The sequence below is a fragment of the Acyrthosiphon pisum genome, chromosome A2 (assembly GCF_005508785.2).
Source record: "Acyrthosiphon pisum isolate AL4f chromosome A2, pea_aphid_22Mar2018_4r6ur, whole genome shotgun sequence".
NCBI classification, from domain to species: Eukaryota; Metazoa; Arthropoda; class Insecta; order Hemiptera; family Aphididae; genus Acyrthosiphon; species Acyrthosiphon pisum.
The window spans coordinates 11,818,345-11,827,717 of NC_042495.1; the positions used below are offsets into that span (position 1 = coordinate 11,818,345).

The 9,373-nt window shown below is 25.1% G+C and overlaps 1 protein-coding gene across 2 annotated transcripts in view; it reads right to left on the reverse strand.

Moving 5' to 3' along the window:
* Positions 1 to 7,454, reverse strand: part of LOC100163959 (pancreatic triacylglycerol lipase) — a 32,473-nt gene extending 25,019 nt beyond the window's left edge. Inside the window, exons 1-2 of one of the 2 annotated variants that reach the window (XM_016807050.2) lie at positions 7,361 to 7,454; positions 7,066 to 7,137 (exon numbers count right to left, since the gene is read on the reverse strand). The gene's annotated coding sequence lies outside the window, so the exon portion shown is untranslated. Of the gene's footprint in view, positions 1 to 7,065; positions 7,138 to 7,299 lie in introns of both variants that reach the window. The other variant, XM_016807049.2, reaches the window with a different exon arrangement.
* Positions 7,455 to 9,373: the final 1,919 nt, after the last annotated feature.

Below are 9,373 nucleotides of genomic sequence, written 5' to 3' on the forward strand. Positions count from 1 at the left end.
TATTTTTTTTTTTATCAAAAGTAAAACAGTAATAATCCTTTCAGAGAAAAGACAAAAGATTATTCAACAGCTACATAATTTCATACTTTTATTATTTTCATTACAAATTTAAATACATATCATTTTAAATTGTGAGTTTTTTAATAATATGTTTTCTTTTATTACCTAAGTACCTACAGTGTCTTAAATTATAAGTTGTTCAGTTTAATTAATGTTTAAACCTCTAAGCGGTGCATTAATTGTGAAAAAGAATACAGAAAAAATTGTCTTTCATAATTATATTTTAAATGATAAGTTTAAAAGCAGGTAAAAATAAAAATGCAGCATAGGATACAGAAAAATTAATTATTTTAGAAACACTATTTTAACCGTACCTCATTGTCCCACTATCATATCGTATAGTATCATTACAAAAAATAAAAATAACAGAATATTGTGAAATCAAAATCTGTCATCTTTCTTTTCTTTAAATGTAAGATGTAACCATTAATTAAAATATAATTTAAAAAAGACATGTACATAATTAATAACTAATCATTAGTCATTACAATAGTTAATTTATGTAATATGAAAATTGTATATTACCTAATTTAAAGTAGGTAAAACCGTAAGTATTATTTTAAATAACTACCTATATAGTAGCAATAAGCTAGGTAGCTAATTGTTAATTTGATAAATCTTTCAAAGATAAAATATCTTATGGGTAATCGTAATACACTATAATAAATAGAAAAACATCGATTAAATAATGAATAGATATAATTTTAATTTTACTACGATTCATCTATTTATGCTTGAAAATAACTCCAATATACCTACTTGGTATATGAACTTTAGAAAAGTTATTAAGGTTAAGCCATTATGAATAATGACGGGTTCCACTCAAATGTAGTAATCTGAATAATAATAATTGATTTACTCAACAACTATGACTGTCCAATCTTAAACGATAATAAACGATGATGTATTTGTTATTTTTAAACAAAATTATTTGATTTATTATAAGTCTTCCAAAAAAAATTTGATCCCTAATAATTTTTAATATACGATTTTGCTAATCCATATTATTATAACCTGTATTAAATTTGGAAATATCGCATTGTTTTATAATTGTAGCTACACATAAATACTGTATTAAATTACAACGAAAAGATCTTGGAAAGAAAATTTAATGTTCTCAAATAGGTAATATTAATACTCAAAAAGGAAATACCTGCCTACATAAGTACATAACTATAAACTCTTAAAATCTCATTGTAATAAACAGCTTTAAATGATACGTTTTTTGCTCAACAAGTTATTTTTGTTTCCTGCACTTGTATATTGGGAACATAATAATTATGTATAATAGTATTATTAATAATATATTATACTTTTTTAGTATCATATTGCGCTTATTTGCACACACGTGTCATTTATTTAACTTAAAATTAAATTAACGGACAGAATATTTTTACCAGGTGTATAATTATCTATTATAGAGTATATTTTTTATTTTATAATAAGACGTTTTGTAACTATTATTGTTATCTACGACTATGGTACAAAGCTACGTATTTATGTATCTACAGATTACCTATTACAATTAATATTGTGATGACTGATGACAAATAATGTTTATATGTCATATTATGGATGACCTTGTTTTAAGCACCGTTGGAGTGATGCTGCTGCTACGTAGACATAGATTTTGGTGTATAGTGACTAGCAAACCAGATTATTAGGTATAAGCCATTATGTTTGAATTGTAAGGCAACAATAAATTGTGTTTATGTTGAATAATAAGTAGAAGATTCTTTGTTAAGAAACTCAAATTCTAATAAATATATAGTTGATGAGGAATAGAAGCACAAGAAAATACTGTGGAATTTTCATCGTCAGAATCCATAGAATAAAAACATAATTTTAATACCAAAGATTTCATCCTTATTGCTTAGCTAGCCCAAAATCCTAAATAATATAAATAATAGTTAATAACTGGTTTAATTACCTAAATAACACGCCCATACCTAATACATAATTCTCAATCAAAACTGCCAAACATCATATAGGTACGTAAGATTTAGATAATAAATGCAATTTTATTTTTTACAGTAGTAGTTATGTGTGTAATTTTTATTTAAATATTATCAATTATTATATATTATTCTAATAAGAGGAATGCTCTAAAAGTTTCGAGTATAAGAATCAATTGAAAATGTTATCAAGTTGAGATTTTAAAACTAACAATAAGTCATATTTTCGTTAATTTTTATAAAAAATTAGTTTAATCATTTTTAAATATTTTTATGAATTTTGGAAACATTAAAAAATTGTACGAATGATTGTTTATAAACTGACCGATTAAAATGTATTATTAGTATAAACTGGAAGCATAATTTTTAATTTTGATAAATTACTCTTTGTTATTAGATATCTTCATAATATTGAATCAAGAAAATTTAGTCAAGAAAAAAAATACATAGTATATATCTGATTTATACGATTTAAGTGGCATTTAGCTGTTATATTGTTATGTTATGTAACTTTTATTTTAACTTATTAGTTAATCAAATAGTGTATCCATAATAATATTAAAATTATCTATATGAACGTTGAGAAAGATGTTTGTTCATAGTCCTATATTTACCCTTCTTCTCTCAACATAAAAAAAATGCTTTACCGCAGATATTTATTAAAATATGTGTTCGTTTTATATAAACAGTTTGATGAAACAAAAATAAAGCGGTCAAGAACACCATATTCTACAGTCACTATATATTTATATTCATCATGCTATTAATTATTTATAAGTTTACATACAATAATTTCATACAAGATTGACATATAAATTGATAGGGTTTAAACATTTTACTATTATTATTAAAAAATTAAAAACAAAAATTTGTATTGTTTATTGATAAGTTCAAATATAAAATACCATTAGACATACAAATATAATTTTATATAATATAATTTAATATTTATTCCATAACCAATAATTATTGATCCAATTTGGAATTATAGATATTAGGTATAATGGTGCTTAATAATCTGCATATATCTTTATGGGATCAATGTAAAAGATTCAGTAAATATAGTTAATAATAATTCACACATCATAATATATCAGTTTGTTTTTGTACCTACTTAGGTTAAAATAAATATTTTTTTATGAAGTACAATTTAACTATATAAGTTAGTCATTACGTATTTGTAGTAGACATTTTTTGGTGCCTAAACTTAGTAGGTACATCATAGTGATTGTACTGATTAGTATTTAGTACAGTAGGTACCTACTGTATTCATCAGCGTGACGATTTCATTAAATAAAATAGTTTAAAATACCTATAACATAATAATGTGTTTAGTACGTCTGTGTGAATAATTGCTCATGAATTTGTATCACATATTAATTATTATATGATTTAAAAGTGTAATATTGAGTTTTATAATAAATTATAACAGTACTGTATTGTAGCTGTAGTCAAATATATTCTCAATAACTATTAACTAATAACTTTATTTTATAAATCATATTATTGTAATATCAGAGATATTAGATAATATGTGGAATGTCTACATGCATTTTTGTTTAGTAATAAATATAGTATAGGTACCTACGTTATTATAATATAATATAACGTTCTTCCAATTTAATATTACAAAATGTGGTGGAGCTACATTTGAATTTCAATATATATTATACCTACACTATATAATAAAAAGTAAAAACTCGTTTTCATAACATAGAATTAAAAAAATTCTATATAAAATGTAGATACATAATAATTTCGATATAAAAATAGAAGAGTGGATATTAATACGATATTAAAACATGGTCGAAAGTGTTGCTACTCCATGTCAGTGACTAACTCTTTAATAAGTAACCTTTTTTCATTAACACGAGAACTTAAAAACTCCTGCCTACAAGCTACAACCACATGATATCCAAAATTAAAATTAATTACTATTAAAGCAATGACAACTATAATATCATTGCATTCGAGAAAAGATTCTGCTCAGAGATCAGTTTGATACCTTTGGATCCAGTTGGATGACAAAATAAAAAAAAAAACTCAACTGTAAACACCAGTTTGTCCTTCAGAATTTAAAAAATAAAAGTTTATTAAATTATTGAGTTGTCTATTATTACTTATTTTCATATACTCGGAAATTATACTAAAACATTAAAATACAGTTATACAGTTTATTGTTTTTAATTTAGTCTTAATTGTCCTCGTTTTTTTTTTTAAACATTACATAGAGAAAGTAAATACAAATGAATTCTGTGTATCAGGTAGAAGAATACGTTTCCGTCAATGATAAAGAGCAATTATTATACGAATATAACGTTAATGAACTTCCGCAGGCGATCGACCTTCGACCACGAAATTGTTTTTGAAAGTGAAAACACCCGTTAATACAGGGATACCGGTGGTTTTATTTTAATTTTATGAATGGATTTATATAATAACATGAATTCAATTTTATTAATACAGTTTATGTTTATTAGTCGCAGTACAAGGGCGGTGGTACAATAAGCTCTACAAACAGTTATATTTATATCAATTATCATTTATTTTTAAAGAAGACCCACTATAATGTTTTTTTTTTTTAAAACCTAGATTTTAAGTTAAAATAACATATAAAGTCCACAACTTCTCGTGTGTTATCATTTAACAGACTTAACTTAAACGTAATAAACCTACTTTTAAGTTTGTTGTTATCAGTTATTGATTTATTATGATAAATACATTATGTTATGTTAATATACCTAACAATTATAATAGTTAAAACAATTATTTACAACCAACTTATTACTACAGTGTGTATGTGTTCATATTTATTAATATTAACGAAAAAATACCGCAAGTGTTAAAATTACGAATTTCTGGAAATTGTATAAAATATAAAACTTCAATGTACCATGGAAGGATATACACGTTATACCAAACGGTTACCTATTAGAGTATCTATGTAAGAATTAACTACTTTAATACTATATATAATACTTTTTATGACCAACAATAATACTTACCCATACCTATGTCATAACCAATTAAACCATTACTTCATAAAAATGTAACTAAATCTTGTCGATATGTTCTAGATTTAACAAAGTATATATTTTAAATATCAACTCTCGTATTCTTCAAAATTCAAAGCATGCATATTTGTATAATTTCGAAGAGCAATTGCCGTTGAAGGTTTTCATTGATATTAAAATAATTTAACGCCAAAAAAATGAATTATCATTGGTTCATCAAAGTCAACATTTTTGATTTGAGCCCGTGACCTATGTTCTTGCAAAAACGATTATCAAAAATCATGTTAGTACCACGGTATAACTATGCATAGACAAATTATGCATGATTTTCTTGCCCGGATATAATTTGCAAAACATTCAATTTGATTCTTATAAAATTACGTTACGTAATAGCTACTGCAACTGGTGACATAGAGTGAGAGTACATTTATGTCTACCCAATACCCATGTCTAGCAGCTGTATTTGAAGAGGGGAAAATATGCGAAATAAAAGTTGTCGGGGATCAGTAACCAGATTTAGTGTGTATCTTAGTTGGTTTACATCATAGTGTCCGACCTTCTTTCCTATGGGCCAATATCCAACAATTTATATTCGAATAAGTGTTTGTTATCTAAATATAATAAATACTGATTTATGACTAAATAATAAATAAACCTTATCCTTAATAAACAATTTTCACAATAGGCACCATTTTAATTACAATAATATTATCGTACATGCTTTTTTCTACTAAAATATGGCCAGTTCTAGCAGTTTATTATTGCTTAAATCATTCTTTCTACCAATGTTGTTAAATTTTCTAAACTCATCGGCAGTTTTATAATTCCCTTAGATGTCAATGAAGTTTTTATTACTTATATATTTTAGTTGTGGTATTATAATACTATAGCATATACTATTATATTTTTAACTTTTACATCCTCAACCCAATAAATAGACTAAATCAAACCATAACTTTGTCTCGACATGAAAACAAAATACTCACTTGTATTTACATAATTAAAAAAATTAATAATATAAAAATTATATTTTACATTATAAGAGAAGGAAAAGAGTTTGATTTAATATGGCACATCGCACCTCTATAAATTAAAAATTTAATATAAGAATTATGGTATATATATTACGTAGGTACTTGAAGAGGTTGGGGACTTTTTCAATTTACCGGTGACTTGAATACGAAAACCAGAAAGATCACGGGAAATAAGCAATCAAAAATCATCCATTTTAAACAAAATGTTAACCATCTTTACATAGTAAACTAATCTATGCTAAAGCTCTGTTTTAAAGTGCAAAGTTTCATTATTAGATCTAAATTTGAAAACACACGTTCTATTAACCCAACAAACTTCTTTAGGTACCTAATTTTTTTTTAAATTTTAGCCTTTGAATAATCATTTTGTGATTCATATATATTATATATTATACTTATAATGTATCCGATATTTGTATTAATATAGATATTGATTCATCTAATATCATATTTAATTTACTTATAATGTAACCAAATAAACTATACTTATTTAAAACTATTAAAATACTTGTACAAAGTGTAACACTGTGGTTAAAGAAACAAAACAAGTCCTTAACACTCCATGTCTATATATCCTAAAATTATATTTCCAACTTTAATCATTAAAATTTAATTAGGAACCTACAGGATTTTTTAACATTTTTAACCGAGACAATTCAATATTTGACACATATGACCCATGTAGAAGTTTTTTTTAAAATTAAGTTTAAGAATTCATTAGTGAATCATCTTCTCGCCGTGTTATTCCTATACTTGTATTAAATTTGCCTAATTTTATTACTTGTAGCTTATAAGTTATCACAAACAAATTGTAGTTATTTTTAGAAATTAAAAAAAATTTTAATATTGATATGATGACAATAAAAACTGATTAAATATTGATTTAAGTATTTAGCTGATTATTTTATTGGACATCTACAATTTTGTAATTATTATAAATTAGGTATCTGCATCCTAGATTATTGACGTATAAACGTAAGTAGTTAAACAATATGAATTTACCTGATATTATGAGGACCAAATTTCATATTTTGAGACAGCTTGAAGTACTTGGTCTTTCGGCTCGTTGTCATCCTAATATTATAATTTATAACAAAATATAAGCAGCTATATTTATTAAGAGCATAAATAATCTGTTTAATTTAAAAAAATTAAAAAACCCACTATACAGTGATAATATAAAACTCAATAATTTTTGATAAAAGTTTAAAGTTTATGTTTATAAAACGTACTAACATTAAAAAGTTACAATTTATTTAACAAACCACGCGGATAGTTAACTGATTACGACGAGTACCTTGTTATTATTATCTAATTTGCTTTTGTCCATCAAACATTATGTCTATTCGGATACTGAAGCGTCACGACAGAATCGCTTTCCATTTCAGCTGCCCCACTATATGGCATTCATACGTTTGGATTACGTCTGTGCAGGAGTACCGTGACTCGAATGTCGAGGACCGGTTGGGTTGGGTCAGGTGAACGTGTTATGAGTTGGTCATCTGTTTAATGTTTTTATTCTCTTTTACTCCCGGAAAAATACCGTATTAAATGTGTTATATTATAATTATTATTATTGTGGAACCTATGGTAAAAAAAAACAAAAAAAAACGTTTTTGTAGGTAGGTACTCGAAAATATATTAATTAGAACAATAATTAATACACAAAAGGTATACCTACTTTGTGAAAATAGTAATAATCACTCATTTTTATGATTTCAACAATGTATTATTATGACAAAATACTAGACAGTTGATTAAACACGTCCGAGTTAATTGCAATTACCTATCTTCTGATTATGCAGGATAGATTTTATTTCACTATCATTCTACGCAGAATACAGTATTTACAATAAATCAATAATTATATTTTATGAGTAGATACAACAAAGAAACATGGACAAAGCCATCACTCTGATAATTACACTATTTTCTTTACATGATTTTATTGTATTTTAAACTTAGTAATTTTTTTTAAATTTTGAGTAGTTTGATAATAAACTTAGTCGATATAAATTAAATGTTTGCAGCGTGAATGCACGAATACGCATCGACCGAAAAAAAATGTGAATTTACCTTAACGAAAAATCATGAATAATTATTTACTGACAGATTTACTGGATCCATAAAACTACAAGTATAGGTACCTTAGTATTAACATTAGTATATTATTATCTAAATTAGCTATTATAGTATACATAAGCCTAACTATATCAAATCACTAACACATAATTTTTTTTTATAGTTTTGAACAAACGTACATTTTTCTTAAGCATTCAACTATGCCAAGAGTCCACCTAACTTAAATACTTCATTAATATTCACGGATGGAAAACAATTTAAAAAAAAAAAAAGAAGAAATGTTTACCTCAAAAAATGTTAGAAAAAAACATTTTAAATTTAAAATTATTTGATTGGTGGGTAATTTATTGTATTGCGATTGGTTCACGAAAAAAGTAAAAATGGAAACGGTTAATACCCATTAAGTATGCTTATATAAAGACATGTTTATTGTTCATATATCTATTGGTGTAAATTGATTAGACAACCAATTAATATTATTTTGATAGTTAATAATTGAATTATAATAAAAAAAAACCGATGTACCTAAATGTACGCTACAATATATTAAAAAATATAATATATGAGTGCAGTGAAAAATAATATACTAAAACATAATTATTTACTTTCTATATATTATATAGGACTATAGGTACAGAATGCATACATTTTCAAAATATTTATTGTAAATATAACTTAAAACGATTTAGTGTCGTCACTAAATGTTTTGTAAACAGTGCTCGACTTGGGGGGGGACGCAGGGGGACGGAGTACCCCAACTAATTTTTCAGACATTTTAGCGTACCCCTACTCTCATTTTGAAGAGGCACGCACGGGACGCTGCATCATTCTGCATTTTTATCAAAATGCACGTGATCAAATCATAATTTTTCTTACCATAGATTTAATAATTATTTATATATTTTGTATTATTATTTAATCAATTACCTTTAAAATATTATTATTTAAGATAATAAAGAACAAACCTATGATAAATTATGGAACTATTTAAATAAATAGGTAGTTAAAATGAATTGTTTTTATTTAGTTACTTTTGAGTTTGTTATTATATTTTATAAGTTGTAACAAAAATATACAGTATATTTTTATGTGATTTTTAGAGTGGGTAATAGGGGGTGTGTGGGTTTACACCTAATATCTAAAATATATCATCAAGTACCTATAGGAGTTGATAATATAAACGAAAAAACGTTTTTGAATTACAACAAAATAAAAAAAATCGCTAGGG